The following is a 19,487-nucleotide window of genomic DNA, read 5'->3' as shown; positions in this document are numbered from 1 at the left end:
ATACTCATAACCTTCAGTCAGAATTTTTAATCCTAATTTGCTATGTCTTTTTACAGCAAATCCAACAGAAAACAAATCATTTCTGTTCCTCCCCAAATATAACTATTTTTCCAAAAGGAAAAAAAAGAAAACTGGTAAGACACATGTTCACAACCAACTCATACAGAATTGTGAAAGCAAGTGAAAAATTTTTTTCCATTTCCATGCATTTGTTCTAAGTTTGTGTAAATGTGGTACCTTAATATAACCTTGAGTTTGATGGTACCTTAATATAACCTTGAGGTTTCAAGAGTTCTGTAGGATCTCAGGATAGTTCAGAACCTCAGGATGTCTCTAGTCGAACCCCCAGCCCAAAGCAGGGTCAGCTCTGAGGTCAGAGCAGATAGCTTGGGGCTTTATCCACTCCGGTCTTGAAAACCTCCAAGGAAGGAGGCTGCATAACCTGTCGTGGCCACCCATTCCCCTGCCTGACTGTCCTCATGGGGGAAAAAGGTTTTCTTTATACCCGGTCTGAACCTCTCTTGTTTCATCTGTTTTATCTGTGGTGTCTTATCCTCCCATAATGCATCACTGTGCAGAGCTGGGCTCTGTCTCCTCCATCACCTCCCTGCCGGCACTGGCAGGCTGTCAGGTCCCTCCGCAGCGATCTCTTCAGGCTGAACGAGCCCTGCTCCCTCAGCCTCTCCTCACAGGGCAAGTGCTCCAGCTCCCAGCCATCCCGGTGGCCTCCCCTGAACTCACTCCAGTTTATCTATGTCTTTCTGGCACTGGTAGATGTGGTCTAACAAGTGCCAAGTAAAGGGGAGTAATGACTTCCCTCGATCTACTGGCTGTGCCCCTGTTAAAAGAGCCCAAGATGCTCCTGACCCTCTTTGCTGCCAGGCCACATGGCTGGCTTATGCTCAGCTTGTGCCTACCAGGACCAGCAGGTCCTTTCCAGCTGAGCTGCTCCTCAGCCAGGCAGTCCCCAGCCTGTGCCGTGCAGGGGTTTATTTCTTCCCATGTGCAGCACTTTCCATTTGTCCTTGTTGAACTTTGTAAAGGCCCTGTTGGCCCATTCCTCCAGCCTGTCTCAGTCCCTCTGGATGGCAGCCCTGCCCTTGAGTGTAACGGGTCCCCCCATCTTGATGTCGTCTGCAGACATGAGGAGAGCACACTTCATTGCCTCCTCGAGGGCTGTTGATAAAGTTAAACAGGACAGGTCGCACTATAGACCTGCGATACTCCACTTGTTACAGGCCTCCAGGTAGAGTATGACTCATTAGCCACTATCCTCTGAGCTCCAGCATCCAACCAGTCTTTTACCCATCCAGTTGTCCGCTCATCCAGACTGCCAATTCCTAACTTGGATACAACAAGATTGTGGGAGGCAAAGTTGAAAGCCTTGCATCCCAGTGCAGAAGACATGAATGGTGTTCATCCTACAGTTTGGCCCGTTGCTAAGATAGTGCAGATATAAAGGTCCTTGTGCAGATCCTTCTTCTTTATATCTAGTGCAGATATAAAGGTCCTTGTGCAGATCTCAACAGAGTCACAGAACAGTTGAGGTTGGAAGGAACCTTAGAGATCATCTAGAGGAACCCCCCTGCTCAAGCAGCGTCACCTAGAGCATCCCCAAAAGCACGAGTTCCCTTCTCAGCAGCAGTAGAATTGATTTCAGTGTGTAACGCTAGAGTAAAAAAGCTCCTGTATGTAAATGTTATGAAGCTGGGTTATACTTAGGAATACTATTAGCTTGCTTTGGCCATCACTGCAAGTTGAGTACCCGGACTCTACCAAACAAGACCCTTGCCGTTTTTCGCCAAGCAAAGGCTGAAGTGCTGTGAGTGGGTAAGACTCATATGTTCAGTGAGGTCCCTGTGCAAGTTGAATATGTATTCAATATTTGCATAGCGGATGTGCTAAAATCAAGGTCAGACATTGAAAGATTTCGTCTCTAAGGAGTATTTCTTAGGCAGCCTGAGATGAAATATAGAAAATAACTATTAAAATTGAGAGTGCCTGAAAAGTGACGTAAAGCCCTTTTAAAGGACACAGAATGTAAAACTGCATCTTATTTCAGAAAGTGACAATAAGATCATCTCCTTTAATTTGGCACTTGGGATACTAATCTAGGTATTCTTTAGAAACATGCAAGCTAATCAGAGTAATTCTTTGTAGCGTAACAGTGAAACTATTCAGACTTTTTCTCCTGTACATGTTTCATCAGGCCAACCTGGCATTTTAGGTCGTGTCATTAGCTCTGATCTGCTTGTGCAGCTAATGCACTCCAGGTGGAGTGCATTAGCTGCAAACTATGCTATAAAGGAGCTGGCATGCCCTGCTGGGGGGAGGCAGGTGTGGGTTTAGGTAGTGGTGTGGGAGGAGGTGGGTGGCTTGTGTGGCATCAGTGTGAGTGTAAACAGCATATAGACTAAGGTTTTGTTGCTTTTAAGGTGAGGATAAAGTGCTTTCCTCGAAGGAAAGGTAAGATGTTATTTCAGTTTATTTGGATGGGCAATGATGTTGGGTCATGCTAATATGTCCCCCTCTTTTAAGAGGAAGGAATGCTGAATGTGGTGGTCTTATGGGGAGGGAAGGGCTGGCTTAGTGTGTGATTGGGTATGAGGGAGGCTGGGGTCCTGCCAACCTTGGCAGTGTTGCTTTGATATGCTTTCTGAAGGGTGCTTTGTAAATAAAACTAAATAGGACTGACAATGTAAATGATTTCTTACTCCTAAAATCTAGGATGTGGAATGACCCTGTAGCAGATACAAGCATGCATCATAGGACTCTAAAAGCATGGCTCAAGGCCACCTCTACTATAACTCAAGTGAATTACAGCATTGTATCTCACTTATGCATGTCTGTTCCTCAAGGGCTCTGGGTTGCTTTGTGGTTTGGATTGGTCCCCTCCAGAGGGTGTTCCCCCTTCTATTTCCTCTAGTTTAGTGATCTTGTGTGGGATTTGGATGGTTCTCCAAATTACTAGTGCATGAACTGAAAAATACAGGTTGGTAAAGACTGAACTCTAAGGAACCTTCTCAATATTTGGAGGTGATTAATCACTATATTAATTAATGCTTACTTGTTCCTGGCATTTTTCTTGGTCACTCCATTTTTCCTTGAGTTGTTCAGACAACACAGCTTGTTTCTGTTTTCTTAATAAATGATGTTACCTATTCTTGAGCTAAAACATGCCTGTTAGGTTCTAGCTGTCTAGTGTTGTGGAGATAATACCCTTTTAAGAACGCTTTAGGCCAAACATTTGCTGAGACCTGTGTATCAGTAGCCCGTACCCTCTCTGATAAGTCCCAGAGCCCCTGAGTTGTTGCACTTCAGCGTAAGATTTGTTTCCAGACACTTGCTCTGAAATTCCCTCGCTGTTTGCTCCGCTCTTCTCCTGCGCTGAGCTCGGCTGGCCAATGCTCTCTCACCGCGTGCTCCCTAGAGCTGAGGCTGTCTTGTCATTTCTCCTGTTGGGCATTGCAATTACTTTGCTGTTTGCTGGTCTCTTGGGTGCCCCTTGTGCTGTAATACTGGGTTTTTACTTGGCTTTCACTGATTCCTTCAATTCTTTTCTTTGTTAATAGTAACTGTAGTTACTCAGTACTTAGCTGAAGGACTGTGTAGTTCCTTTAGTACCTCTTCCTCTGTTTATTTCCCAGGCTTGTTTTACAAAGATTACTCTATTTCTTCCCCTGGTGCTGTCCTTCAACAGATGTATTGGGTTTGCGGATGAGTTTGTAGACAGCTTATTCCACCAGCACTTCTCGCTAACATAATACTCTGTGCTTTTTTAAATACGGTTCCCTTCTGGACCTTCCTTTTATTCTCTAGTTCTAGTAAAATATCTTGCCTCTCCTGTATCAGCTGTCAAAAGGCTGCATTGTTCGTAACATCAACGCCTGGGAGGGTGTTCGAGGTCCAGGCGTGCTCCGAGTGTCGCAGGGTGCCAGCGGCGAGGCAGGTGCTCTCGAGGGAGCAGACTTCAGATGTCCCACTGGCTGCCTCGGCAGGAGTGAAGGTCACCTGGTCTGTGGGTTGCATCTGAATGAAGAGAGTCCTGTGCATCTGCTTCTGCTTTGCTTGTACCGTTCCTCCTGTTTGGTAGTATCCTGCCCTGCTGCATCCGGCTGCAGGCTCTTCCGAGTGGGGGGGGGGGGGGGGGGGAAACAGTGCTAGGGAACACTGTATTTTCATGAGGTCACTAGTGCAGCAGTGACTTGAGCCCCTGAGGAATAGGGTGACTGTTGTGAGACCACCAGTAAGTGCTTTGGAGACTGTAATTTAGGAATACCAGCTAAGACACTCCTGGAGGTTTCTTGTTAACAGGACAAAGAATATTTGGGTTATGCCCTTGCAAAACCTGCTGAAATGTTAAATTGTGTTCGACCTGTCCCCCACCAGTGTGCTTTGAGCAAGAGCCCCGAGAAACATGGCCTGAGTAGGTGCGCTCTGCGGCGTGTGCCCGAGTTGGAAGGGGTGAACGTGCGGTTGGAGACAGCCCTGGGGAGTGGCGCGCTGGCCCGAGCCCGCCCGGCCCCGGCGGCAGGAAGCCAGCAGCGTGCTGACGCGTGAGGACTAGTTCTCTGCCCGCGGACAACCAAAGAACCGCGTGCGCAGAGTCAGTCTCTGAGCTGGGAAAGACTTACTGAATCGGTTGCAGCTAGACCTTTTCGTTGACTTGGATGCAGGACCTAGGGAGGCCTTGCTCATGGAAAGGGAGGCTCTGAGACACTTCTAGCAAAGTTTGGACACTGTTCCCCATTAGCTCTTCCTCAGAGTTAGCAGGGTGTAAAGAGTAGTTCAACTGTAAGGTATGAATTTGTGTAACACTAAAACCTGAGATAATTTTCCAAGGAAATGGTTATTTAGGACAAATTGCCACATTACAAGAAACTTGTACAGGTATACAGTGAGTTAAACTGTTCTTGGCCCCAGGGTGGGCAGAACAGTCCCTTGAGTCATATTAGAAAAATTTGTTAATGCTTACATTTTAGCTTATTTCTTCCACTGTTTTAAGTTGAATCTTTCTGTATATGGTTAATTTTGAGCAACTGAATTAGTCCTCTTGAGTTAAACAGCAACTTTAGGGAAGTTGAGCCCCTATTAAGTTTTCTGCGGAAACACATTTAAACTTTGCTTGATTAAGCATCTTTCCAGTAGATGGCAGCATATATTCAGACTTTATTTAAAAAAGTATGAAGGAAACGCTTACAGAAATCCAGAATAAGATACTCTGCAAACATTGTAAAGATTAGCCTTTGTTATAATCATCAAATATTTGGAAACTATTGGTCTTAGTGTCAATAAATACTTCTAGAAATTGTTGTCAAGAAGCACACTCTGGGGGCTCAGCCGAGGAAATCCGGTGAAGCGTGCAGCAAATGGAAGCAGATCTCCATTTCTGACCATGGGATACTTCTCCAGGCCTCAAACACAACTGAGAAAAGTGGAGGCGTGTGCAGTGGCTTTATCTTCCCTTTTTCCTTAAGAAAATTAAGGTTTATAACCCATACTCTAGTCCAAAAGTAACACTACAGTAAGGATTTATTTCAAATTATCTGAGAGCAAATATTCTGGTCCTGGCTGCAATGTCATCTAAAAATATTGGTGGCTCGCACTCTGTCAGTCCATGAAATGAAGTACTGTGGAGACCTTCATAGTCTCCTAATGCTGTTGATGAGAACACGATTGTCTGCTCTAGAAAAATGTCCTTTCTTCGGGGGCCTCGCTGGGCTGGGGGTCGTGGCCCACCCAGCCTGAGCCCTGGGAGACCGGGCATGCCTGGTGCTCGGCACCCCGCCAGTCTGGCCTTAAACTTGTATGAAAAAGTCAATTTTTACTAACAGGATCTTGTGTGTCTTGGATCTCTACATATCATCCATGAAAAGTGATGATAATGCAGGAAGACAGGAATTTTTTTGTATGGCTTTTGGCAGTAGTTTCAATGTTCTTATTCACTGTTTGTTGCCAGCACTCTTCCCTTTATCGTTTCCATGCTGTACTTCCCTCTGCAGTCACGTGGCTCTGGCTTCTGCTGCCCCTGGTTATCATAAATACGTTATTCCACTGACGGCACGGATGCCTCTTTGGGAGGTTGTCCCTCGAGGGTGGAGAAGGAAAGGAGCCGGCCAGCGCCGCCGACGCAGCGGGCAGGTTGCCCACCGTGGTTGCGAAAGCCTCGATCAAGGAACTGGCGTCTGGTGCTGACACCAGCCAGTGTCTCCACTTCTTAGTGAGGTTACAAGAAGGGCACCCAGGCACTTGGGTCTCGTGCAAGGCCGTGCTGACAGGGAAGGTCGCTTGTGCTAGATGGTGCGTGGATGTCCATGCCGATGCCGCAGCCACTGGCCGCCTGGTCTGCTGCTCCTGGCAAGCAGCTGCTGCTGGGAAGTCCTGCCTGCTGGCGCACCGCTCAGGGCAGCGTGGTGCTCCCTTCACCCGGGGGAACCCAGCTTCAGAGCTGTCCGGCCACAGGGGTGAGGGGAAGGTGGGGAAGAAACCTGGACACTGATGAAGCACCACTTGGTGCTGGTCCAGCCCCAAACTCCATGCTGCGTGCTCCGGAGAACGTGACCGTAAAACCAGTCTCCGACCCCAAGTCATGTCCTGTTTGAACAGAACCGGCACATCTGTCCTGAAGGAGAGCCCATTGCTGTCTTGGGAGGGGGGAAGCGTCGTTATCCCCTTTCACAAAAGGGAATGTAAAACAAAGATTTACGTCCTGGCTCTCCCCTAATGGACTTCTATTTCCCCGTTTTGTGCTGGCGGGGGCTGTGGTCCCGGTCCCGGTTCGCAGTGCTCTCTCCGTGGCCCAGCACCCTCCTCCGTTCTTCCAAGCGCGCCTTGAACCAAACTGAAGCTGTTTCGGGCGGCCGCCCTGGCGCCAGCGCGGTCTCCCGGAGCCGTTGCGGTGTGCCGTGGGTGGTGGATAAGGCTGGTTTTCGCTGAGCTCCTCAACGGTCCTTTTCGTGTATTAGGCATAAACAATTTTTCTTTGAGTCAGGCATGCATGTCTCGCTTATTTTTTTTGCTTTCCAACGCATTCTTGTTCAAGTCGTTGCCACAAGCAATGGTGATGGTGTTCTTTCCATTGTTGTCCTAGAGAGGGGATCTCCTATGACTATGGCTTAAATTGAGGGTTTTTTCATTGAAAATGTTAAATATCAGCAGATGGATGGTGATGTATTCGTGCATCTGCCAAATACTCCGTTGTCAGGCTGGACGAGGATGCTCCTTCCACCTCTGTCAGTTTGCTGTCCACGAGCTGCTGCAGCGCCGGGTGCGCAGTGAGGAGAGGAGGTGCCCCGGGGTGCCGAGACGGGGTATGGCTCCACTCCGCGGGCTGGGATAAAGCTGTCCCAGTGACTGCACTGTGTGGCAGAACATGACTTAACCTGCCCTGGCTGCTGGTCAGCACCTCTGCGTCCTCCACCTCGTGCCTGTGGCGGAAGCTGTGGCAGCGTTCGTCCTCCTGGCTATTCCCTTATACGCGGTATTATGCAACCAAGGAGTTGAGTTGGCTTAGCTTTCAGCTGTCATCTCTTAAATGACTTCCAGCATGCCCCAGTTATACTTGAAACCCATCCTGGAAAGGTTCTGGGCTTTTCCACAAATCTACATGGACGTTGATTGAACTGATATTGGACTTGCTGGTGTCCAGTCTGAAGCTCTAGATCAAGAGTGATCTTGGAGTATGAAGACACTTATTAAGGTACTTGGGATTTAGGAGACCATGGTCATTTCTGTAACTAGATTGAAAAGAAAGACCTCTTCATTTATTTTCTTTTTTTTCTAAGCATCTGTGGAACATCTGTCCTTTCAAGTTCAGTTTGGCTTAGACAAGGAATCTTAAGATAATTGGAAGCCTACATTTAAAGTACAGGAAGCTGGGTGGGAGGAAGTGGCCTAAGCTTAGTACCTCTGCAGGGGGAAAAAATCACAAGTCTGCCGGACTGCGGTGCCGCTCTGCTCAAACCTAGCTCGCGAGACAGCCGGGACGTCGGCAGAGCCCGAGGCGCCTCGGCTGCCCCAGGGCCAGCCGCTGGCCAGCTGAGGCACCGGGGGCATCCAGCTGCTCCTCTCTCCCTGCCCCCTGCCAAATGCTGCTCTATTTATCTTCTGATGAAATTAGTCCCTGAATGGGACCCAAATTCATATAGTCTCAGTTAAGCTCATTAAAAACTTTGTGGGGAATGTTTTTGCCATTTGGAAAAAACTTTGTGTTGCCCCTTCTGTGAGCAACAGGGCAGATCTGCCTGGTCCGGACCTGCACCCACCGGGAAGGCAAATAGAAACTCTCTTATGGCAGCTACTTTTCCCTTTAATCAAAAAAAGGGAGGGGTGCAAAAAAGTAGAAATGCAATAAAGGTGTTCATTGCTCTCTCTTCCTAGCCCTATCTTTAATAAGTCTAATGAAACTATGTCAAAATGTGTGAGTAACTGTTAGATGTCTAATTAAACCTTCCTGTGTAATATGGGGCACAGCAAGATCAAATGAATTACATGAAATTACCCTTCTGGATATATTACCTTACTGAAAGCTGTCAATATTTCTTAACAAGAAAGACTGAAAGGATATGGATTTTTCAAAAAAATGAGAGCTCTAACTCACTCAGCTACCTAACATTAACTCTTATATAAACTTTACTTTTTTTAAAGAGATATTATTGTATTGAGGACAACAAGGTGTGTCTCTGGCTGTCCAGGTGCTGTTTCTGGAGCGCACACAAAGGCATCAGAACAACAGCAGGACTCAGTCTTGTAATAATATATGATAAATGAAGAGCTGGAGAGTGTGATCAATGATGTTTTGGACAAAAACAGTGGATGCCTGAGTTTGCCCTCCTTATGACACCCTTAAGGTAAAAGGAATAGATATGAAGAACTGTGCGCAGCCGGGGAAAGGAAATGGGAATCCAGGAAGCCTTCTGAATGCTGCTCTGAAGAGGCGCCAGGCAGTGCAAAGGAGCAAAGCAGCTCTGAAAAGGCAGGGAAAAATAAATATTTTTAAAGGATTTTAGCATATTTAACATAAAACATCTTGATTTATAGGAGCCTAATTATTACAATCATTAGAAGACCATGATTATCATTAAAAGACTATTATCAGAAATGAAACGCTAAAAACAAATGGTATGTATTAAACAGGATCATACATATTTCATAGAACATAGTACACTGCAAAATAAGTTGTCACGTAGCCATGGCAATGACTTCTAAGTTAGCCTGTTTGATGCCGTAACGTACCACTCTGCGGGCTTTGGTGCCAAGGCTCCGAACGCGCCCCGGCGGAGGACGACCGTCCGAGGGGCGGAGGACGCACCGACCCGGACGCCTCGCGAAGGGGCTGCGGCGCCGAGGGCCAGCCGCGCTCGGTGGGGCGTCCCCGGGCCGGTGCGCGTGCCTGCCTGCGCCGGCCGGTCTCGGGCCGCGCTCCGCAGACGCGTGGGTCCCCGGCCGCGGGTTCCCCCTCGGTTGGGCTTTGCGGAGGTGGTGGCGTGGTGGTTGGGGTTCAGCTTCTGCCATAGTTGCACGAAGTGTTTTTTTCCAGGCTTCTGCTGGTTACTCAATGCCTCCAAGTGTAACTTTCAAAACAGGCTTTCTGTAGAGCTCGTGGCAGAAAACACGTAAGCTTCAAGCATGTGCCTAGGGCTCACGAGCCCCACGCATGTTTATTCTTTAAGACCTATATTGTCTGTGCTTCTAAATGCCCATAAGTAAGAAATTTTTAAGAAACATCACTAAAATGCCAAGACAATATTGACTTACGAATTAAACTTGAGGCTGGGATAGGTACCAGTAGTCTCACTGCAGACAGCGGAGCTATTCTTCATTTTACTAGTTTTGAAATGGACATCCGTCTTTAACAGCATCTTTGAAAATAAAACCCATTTGGGATTCTGAAATATACCTGCGCGTATGAATTTCGTTTTCATCGGTGGCCTCTCCCTCTTTCATTTTATGCAAGTCGCCTGCTTTTGTGTTTCAAGTGTTGTCTTTGATTTTTGTGTCAAAGAGCTGATAGGTACAGCATGTCTGATAAGATCCAGCCGAGATTAAAATAAATTCTGTTTTGCAGTACAGAGGAGATCAGTTTTTTACATATCGGATCTCATAAAAGCAGAGGAGATGCACGCGTGGCAGGCGCTGAACTCTCATTTACCCTCTTATTATGCCGTCGGGAAAGGAAGCGAGCGCTCAGCCCTGGCGCTGCAGAGGGCATTTTGGAAGGCTTTTATTACTGCGCTTAAAGATATCGCTCTGGCTTTTTTTGTCCTGAACGCCTCCTTAAGTTGAGGCGCTTAGCGATGTCATTATCGGCGTGATGGTGTGGAATTCCTTGTGAGCAAACTCTCCTCTGTCATGCCAAGTTTATTTTGCTCTTTGGGCTTTTCCCGTTTCCCTCCCTGCCTGCGGTCGGTGTTTCGGTTCCTCTTGGTCCATGTGGCTTGATGAGGTCAATGGAGAAATATCAGTGCGCGTGAAGTGACCCCATTCCCTGAAGGCTTGAAACAAGCCCTCCATTGGGAGGAACCGCCAGGGTAAATACACATTGGAAAATGGCTGGGCATCTTCTCTGGGAGGCGGTCCGGAGAGTAAACCTCAGAGGCAGAGTTGCGTGGACTGGACTGCATCAGGTAGGGCAGTTTCCGTGTGGCCTTGTTCCCTCCTCGGTGTTGTGCGAGGGAACGCTGTCCTCATCGGCTTGCCTGGCTTTCAATTAGGCGTCGCAGGAAAGCGCTGCAGGTTGTGCCGCCGGCTCTCAGCTGCTCGTTGGCTGGTGTGTTCAGGGCCAGCCTCCGTCCCCTCCCCGGTACAGGGATTGAACTAGGTCCGTCCAAGGCACATCTGTGCAGGCCTCTTCCCCGTGAGGCTGAGCGAGTCAGGAAGGACGGGAGGAAGGCTGGTCGGAGGAGGAGGAGGCGGCAGCGAGGGGCTGGAGGAGACCCACGGGTGCGTTGGCCTCCGGGACAACAAGAGGGAAGAAAGGGGGGACGAGCGCGCAGGGGAGCTTTCGGTACGTCAGCAGCCTCGTTACAGGTGCCTTCACTTTGTGCATGTCTTCCACGAATCAGTGGAAATATCGTAGCTTCAGTATGACCAGAATTAGAAACCGTATCTTTTTTAAAGGCGCAGACTCTGTTCTTTGCATGACAATGTGATTAATACCTGATTAGATCTTGCTTATTGAGCTGAAAAACTGGGGGAGAGGTGAGAAGTGCTGGGTGCAGCTCTGTGAAAAGCAGCTCTACACTAATCCTTAATACGTTCAACATGACACGGAAGGCTTGCCTTGCGGTGGTCGTCGAGGACTGCGTGCTCGCGTCAGCTGCCCTAGGACAACGCGCTCCTCCGGGGATGCTTGCGGCAACCCAGGAGGAGAGAAGCTACCAAAATCTGCCTGTGTTTTATCCAGCCTTCTGTGTATCGCGTGTGCTGGCGTCGCTCACTCGGGATTACCGGACGAAGGTCTTGGAGCATCGATGGAATAAACGCGTTTCGCTGTGTGAGCGCCTGCGGGGCGAGTGTTCCTCTGGGGTTTTGCTGAGAGTGAAGGAAGCTACTTCAGCTCATTTCTGTTGTTAGCTTTGCTTTGACTGCAGCCTCCTCAACTACTGTAGCAGGAATAGTGTTACGTGACCGTGTACTCCAAAACATCAGCAGTCCTAGTGTCTGCCTGTACCCAAACAGCACGCCCCACGTGCGAGGGAGCATTGCAATCATGTCATTGTTATCACAATGGAGCACCTTCAACAAGCCTCAAGGTGACATTGTAGTCACTTAAAAATTACATAGATGTGCTAGATAGTGACATTCATGTCATCCTGACACAATGGTGACATTAGCTTCTAATTATCTTGTAGTCAAGTTAACATCAGTCACATCCTGTATATCACGTATTGTACAGTCTTGACGAACTGGATCTCCTGGGGGGCATTAAATAAGTTCAGATAACCAAGATCTCAGATGATTGGGGAAACCTTCAATAAATTTGATAGGCATTACAGAGCTGAAATTTGTTTTCAGCAACAGGGAGGTTTGCTGCTTTAAGGTCTGGACGAACAGGAATGCTCATAACAGTGAAAATGAATGAGAAGGAAAAAAAGAAAAAGCTTGGGTTGGACTAGGAGCACCAGACAGGAATAGTTCATCCTCACTGGCGAGCTCAGGAAGTGCTGGCTGAACAGATGGATGGTGAGATGAATGCCAGAGCTCAGAGGGTTGTGATCAATGGGCACAAACTGAAACGCAGGAATTCCTATCTGAACATGGGGAAAGATTTCTTGCCTGTGAGGGTGACTGAGCACTGGCACAGGTTGTCCAGAGAGGTAGTGGAGTCTCCTTCCCTGGAGATATTCAAAAGTCATCTGGACACAGTGCTGGGCAATGTGCTTTAGGTGACCCTGCTTGAGCGGGGGAGTTGGACTAGATGATCTCTAGAGGTCCCTTCCAACCTTGACCATTCTGTGATAGTGTTACAGTCATCTCTCTGCTAGAGCCCTGCCCCCTACGCTGGGAGCTAGTGTCTAGGTGAACTAAAACTTCAGATCACACTGGATGAATAATGTATGTGGAATTTCAGCTTAGATCCAGTTTACCAGTCCAAATAACAAGGAGTGTCCTACCTAAGTGGTAGGTCGTATCTTTTCAAAGAGAATTAGGATGGGAGCAGTCTGAGTAGTCACTTTTTTGATTGTCAAATCCTAGAAGTGTTGGGGGGGGAAATTCAGTTTCGATTCCAAATCAAAATTTTCTTACATATATATGTATTTCTGATGGAATAAACCCTGAAATACCTTATTTCAAGTTACCCTACAATACTTGATTAAATGTTGAAAAAATTTCCATTTTGTTTAGTCCTTTTAAACTATTTTTTTAGTCACCTTCTAATGAAGTTATTTTAAAACAGAAAAATGAATTGTTGACCCAATTGAAAATAATTTTCCACCTTTTCTCGGCTGAAACTGCTCATGAAATGAGGTCATAATGAGCAAATTTTTCTGGAAAAAGTGGAGGACGAGCAAAAATGTTGCATTCCTCTCCAAGACGTCCAGCTTTAAGTGCATCGCCTCTTGACATCGCATCTGTGGCCGTGGACGTTAACTGCAGCTCCTTTCTCCAAGGAGCGTCTTCTTCCCCATAGCGGCGTGGCGCTGGCCTTCCCTTCCTCCCCGCTGTCTCGCAGAAAGTCACCCGGGAGCAGATTCCCCGCAGGGCTGCGGGCTCTCGGGCGCCGTGCTGTGCCGCGCCGCGCGGGGCGATGCCACGCCGTGCTGGTGGCGGCGTGATGGGCTGCCCCGTGCCCACGCGGCTGGCCTGCTATGGCTACAGCTGACCTGACTTAAACGTGTGCAGCCTTTTCCCCTTGTTAGGGCATCCCTAATTTCTCATTAGCGCCAGCAGCAGCCAGGGTTTTATTTGATGTCAAGGCGTTACTGTGTGAGATGGTGAAACTTGGTTTGTATGAGCAGAGGATAAAGCGATTGTTACTCTTGTTACTGAAAACCGATCATTTTATCCAAACATCTGAGACACCACGGAGGCTGGTCAAGCAATAGGAAGAAAGTAGTGAATAATGTATTCCACGAAAAATTCCAGTGCGAGCTGATAAATGATCTGCATTAAATGATTCAGTCAGTTATGCAGTCCTGAAGCCTTCAAATTCTGCTCTCCTGTGAGATACTTGTTGTCTCCAAAAGGGTGAGTTTTATGAAGTAACATTGAGCTCTTCTGTAAAAGCATAGACATTATTATAAAACAATACCACTATTATTGCTAACAAGCACTCCTGAGGAACAGCTGTGACTTTAGGGGTCTGGGAGTCCAGCTACCAGGATGTTTTCCTCTACTTAATTAGATAGTCGCCATATTTCAGAAATAATGCCTCTCCCTCCAAGAACTACTTGTTGTAAATGTCAAGTTTTCTGTTTCTAAATTACCCTTTTTCAGAAACCGTTTCTGATTTTGATTGATCTCAACTTGTTGTTAATGTCTTCCTGGCTGTTTTCTCCAGAAAATGAGAGCTATAAACTGATATCTGAGGCTAATCATACCTATATTACAGACCTGTAACAGAAAACAAAAAAAATGAACACCACTTTACATCTCAGTATTATTCCAATGAGTTCATAATTTTTCTTCAAGTTAATGGGGGACCTGGTTTGGCAGTAGTTTTATGCATGTGTATTGTGTAAGTAATCACACCTAAATGCTGTAATTTTTCTTACTTTGGTCACTTAGAGTAATTGCAAAACTTAGTTTTAATAGCATGTTTAGTAATGAATTGCACTGGCTACCCAGAGCAGTTGTCCTAATGTTATCAGTCAGCTGCTTACATATTCACAAGGGAAACCTTATCATTATTCACAGAGACAGAGAAACAAACATTAAATTTAATTGCACTACCAAGCACCCGAGTCATAAACTTTATATGACAGTTAATGCTTTCATTACTTATCAATTCACTTATTATGTTACTCTCTCAAAGTTAAGCATCTAACAAATAGAGGTAGATCTTTCTCTTCTGCATATGTAAAGACAGATAAATGGTGAGGAGTATGATTGAATAAGTTTACTGAATAATTATATTTTATATGAATAGTTTTACTAACTCCTGATGGCACCTTTATGCATCTTGTTAAGTACATCTCACTTTCAAATTAAAAAAAAATAGTTTTCCTCCTTTTTAGATAGACCTTATTTCAGCAAAACTTGCAAGTACGTCTTTAGGCTTAAAGAGATAGGGTATGTCCTTTTTCAGAAACATTCTTGGGCATGTGCCTAATTCATACAACTGGGATTCACAGTGTATAGACTCTAATTCAGCAGACTTCTTGCAGGTACTTAATAGTGCATGTGTAATCCCGTGTATGTTGACAGTGTCTGCATGTCAAAAATTAACCACGTCCTTCAGTACCCTCCTGATTGTTTCCCTTGAATGTGCTTTTATTAAACATCTGTTTGAATGTTTGCAAGAATAAGGTTTGTAAGGGAACTGGAGTCAAAGTCATATTTAAATTTTGATACGTTGACTACTTCAATGAGCTTCATTAAGTTCTTTCATATAGTTGTTACATCCAGAACTTGGCTGTAGTCATCATTCCAAACTATTTTATCAAAGAGCTTCTGAGATCCAACTCATTTAATTATCGAACTATATCTGGTAACAACACCACAGCCACTGGTGGATTAGTCATTGCAGACCCCTAGAAGAAGCTGCTGTGGAACCTGTGTAACGAGTCCTGTTCCTTGACGTTATTCATCTTCCCCGCGTTGGTGCTAGAGTATACCTTAAGCAGTTGCCTTTAATGCTTGTTGCGGAGTCGATAATACAAGGAGCGTTTCAAAATTTCTGTTTGGTTTCTGGAGTGAAATTAGAGCTGGCCAAATTTTCTGCCACCCGCTCAGACATGTATGTTCAGCAGAGGCAAATACAAACAAAAAAATGATAATGTCTTGTCAATGTACCTGCTCAGTGCTAAGGAGCACAGGTAACTGCCGAACCTCTCTTCCGTGCTAGCATCAGAGGAGCCATATCCATTATTCCCCCTTTAATTAAAACGAGGGTTGTTTTCTTTGTTCCCTGCCATGATGTTGGACACGTGTCCAACCGCAGGCACAGTATGTCCCAGCTTTCTTCTGCCTTGGTAATTCTTGCGTTGTACCTCTAGCTAAGCTCTAAAACCAGAACGCCTCAGCAGTCAAATGCTTTAACTTATTCTTAAATGATTATAGTGCTGGTAGTAAAGCTTTCATGTAGAGTAAGGAGGAGATAAACATTAAAATGCTCAGGTTAAGTGGCACAATAATTGAACCTCCTAACAAACGGAGGTGGGGGAGACCCTTTTTGTAATGCTTTCTTTGCTTTGCATAATGTTTGAGTCTACAGCAAACAGCTTTTTCAGTGTGCTGTTGATGTGTGTATACTTGATATGCCATATGAATAAAGCACAAAAAAATTGAATAATCGGCGGGTTGTCCTCTTAACACACAGGCTCTCCATTATCCAGAGCGTGCACAAAAATGAAGAATTTAATAATTCATAAATGGTGCTCTGCACTTAGCAGAATCCAGGAAGGAAGGGTAATCCTGCCTCCCAACGCAAGAGCACCCTGAAGCAAACCCCGTTAGGAAGAGCAAATCTTGGTAAACAAGAGGTGTCTGGAGCCGCCAGTCTTCTGTTTCAGACAGACAGCTGCCCGCTCTTCCTTCCCCGACTGCATTGACTGCGGTTTCCATCGCTCTCTTCAAGGCCCAGCACCCTCCAAGCGTGCCAAGCTTTTGCTGATACTCTCATTTTTGCCGTACCCTGCCTGCCGCTCTGCAAGCGCTGAGCTGCCCCTAATGAGTGTGCCACAGATCATGTTTCCCTAAGTAAGTCGGCTTGTTTATGTGCTCCTGTTGCCCCGTAATCCAAGATGTTACAATGCATTCAGAGAAATAATTAGTTTCGCGTGACTGCGTAAAATCCGCTTTGGCGTGACGCAGAAGAGCTGCCGCTCAGAGAAGCAAGGGAGCTCGCGTACTTCCTTCCTCCGAAGCCCTCTCCGCTGTCGTGCGGTCGGGAGTCAACAGGTTTGCCGCTGCTGGCCGCCCCGGACGCGGTGATCCGGCAGGGTTCTGCGCTGTCTCCGCGCGCCATGCCGCGCCGCCCTCGGGACCCTGCTCCGGAGGCGACCGCGACCGCTCCGCCGCTTCCAAGCCTGGCCCGCGTTTCTGCGCCCGCTACCTCCGGGCGTCTCTGCCTGACCGGCTCCTCCTCCTTGTTGCGGTCCTTAGATGCTGCTTGGCACGAACACCTTGGTAAAACACGCTCTCTTAGTTTAGGACCCAATGGGTTTCTGTCATTTTTAGTACAGGCTCCGATTTACAGTCTTCAGCACACTTACAAAGCAATAAAATGATAACAAATTACCAACCTCATTTATTTTGTTGCATAGTTTGTTTTGTAATTATCGAATGATGGTAGTTACCGAATGGTAGGATTGGCTCTTGGGTTTCATTTTATGTTTCTTCTTCAGGAACAATAAATCTTATGAGTTTCAACTTCGTATTCAGTCGTTCACTGAAAAACGCACGGGGGAAAAAACTGTTTGAATTGTGCAGTCTCCGAGGGATGGTGGTAACGTTTTGTTTCGCAGTGTTTCCGATGACTGTCCGTTGATTGCAAGGGTCTCACTTCCAGGTGTGCAAGTTCTTGAAGCCCCTGACATGAGACAACGGCTTCAGCAAGGGGAGCGGTTGGCCGGGGGTGCCTGGCGCCATGGGGGCAGGTGAGGCGCCCGGGGCAGCAGCCCGTGCGGGACCCGCGTGTGCGCCGCCTCCCCGGGCTCGGGTGTCTCCGCAGCTGTCGGCCCCCCCGGGACGCTCATAGCGAGGCGGGTGACGCTTCCCAAACGTGTTTTTTCCCCCCAAAGCAGCACGCGGCGCTACCAAGGCGGAACGACTCTCTCCGTGCTGTCGTTCGCGTATTGACTTTCAGTCTGCAGGATTTAGATGCGCCTCTTAATTGTGCATAAGATTTATGAATGTAGTGCTAAATTGCATGTCTAGGAGGGTTTTTTCTTTTTAAGTAACAAAATGTAAATTGTAAAGCTTTTGTGAAGTTTGCGCACTGCTTCGGGCCGGGCCAGGCGGTTCCCCGACCGCAGCCGTCCTCGCGGCGCCCGGGAGGGACCGCTGGGGAGAAACAGCCCCAATTAACATTTAACGCGGGTTACTTGGCGTGTGAGCGTCCTCGGGCAGAAATAACGGGGGGTTTCCTGGAAAACAGCAGCCAAGCGAGGCCGGGCGTTGGCGGGTGGCCTCCTGCCCTGCGATGTCCCCACCGGCCACCTCCGCGCGTCCACGAGCCTCCGGGGAGGCTGCTGGCCCGCTGCAATGCAGCATGTAGGGGATTAAACTGAAGGCAATCAGGGGAACTGTGCTTCTGAACAAGAGTGTCTACGCAAAGATGTAATGGAGTTAAAATAATCTGCTTTAGATTCACAGCTCTTGTTAATTTAGATTAACTCTTGCTGAGTGCCTCCTTGAGGGTGAGCGCGTTTGCGCTGGGAAGGATTGAGTTCGCTCCTGTTTGTTCGCAGAGAAGTCACTGCCACGAGGAAGTTTCCACCGCTTAATACGGCTCACAGAAATATTTCTGCGTGTGTGATGACCATGCGCACGGTCCTTTCTCCTAACAGAGACCGGGTGGTCTTTGAAGGAAGCAGTTTCGTATTGGAGAACATTATTATGGACCTCTCCAGACTTGATCAGAGTTGGACCGTGGCCGCCATTTCAGCCTGGTTTATAAGCGACCCAAAAGATTACGTGGTTAAACAGTTGCCACATCCTGTGTACCGCCCATGACAACCGACGCTGCGAAAGCAAACGCGAGCAGCCCTTGCATTGATCTACAAATGAATTTGCTTTGCCTGTGCTAATATTGATTTTTTTTCTTCGCTTTTACAAATCCTAGCAAATGAACTTGCTGGCAAGAACATTTGCCAAAAAGGAAATTTTGGCCAAATGTTGCAGAATTTTGACTGGATATAAAATGAGGGTTTAGATTCCAGAATGTATTAGCTAGAACCCAATTGTAAGGTTCATTTCGCCAAGAAAAACATGAAATATTATCTGGCCTGCTTGCAAACAAGCAGCAGACAAAATTATTTCCGTGATTCCCATCATTCTCGTGCATGACTTAAAATTAAAAGTACCTAAAAGAGAACTGCAGTCTGCAAGCAAAAAAGGCAATGGCTGTTGAATAGTTATTCGCTATATTTTATTTACCTACTCCAGTGTAGACGATGACCTCTCAGAATTCCAGAACTGAACATCTGCTCTAAGATACAGCGCTGTAACATCAAGCTAAAAGAAAACCTGCTTTAATTATAGCAGTGTGAAGAAAGCCTAATTCCTCCGTGGCTGAGTGACTAGAAGACAAGGTGATCAAAGTGTGTCCGAGAGTGAACAGGCTTACACCAATTAGTCAGGCACCCATACATCTCCTCCCTCTCCCGGAAGGTAATAGCAATAGGCATTGCAGCTCTTTTCTGTTTGCTGGCTTGGAGGAGCCACAAGAATACGTGGCCTGGCCTGGGGCTGCTCGTCAGCACCTCTCAAAGCCTTGTGCAAAGAAGGCTAGCAATATCCTCACCCTTTCCAGAAGGGAAAAATGAAGCAGCAGGGCTCCCAGCTAGGGGCAGACACGTTCAGGATCTGAATGAGCCTCTGTTGTGTTTGATGTCATCAGAGTTATTTTAATTTTAAGCTAATTTTTTATATTGTCAGACTCAATATCATCAGTGTCACTACCACACCTACCTGCAGCAAGGCCGTCGCTGCTGCTAACGCCGTGGTCATGTGTGTCACTGCTGATAATTTAAGTCTGACATTAGAAAGATTAATCTGCTATGAAAATGACCCTCGGGAGACTGGTTCGGACACAGGATGAATCATATTTGAAAAATTGGATGTCTCATTGTTTCAGAAGTTCTAATTAACTTTTTTCTAAC

This window comes from Struthio camelus, chromosome 8 (assembly GCF_040807025.1).
Source record: "Struthio camelus isolate bStrCam1 chromosome 8, bStrCam1.hap1, whole genome shotgun sequence".
Lineage (NCBI taxonomy): Eukaryota > Metazoa > Chordata > Aves > Struthioniformes > Struthionidae > Struthio > Struthio camelus.
This window is presented reverse-complemented; position numbering follows the sequence as displayed.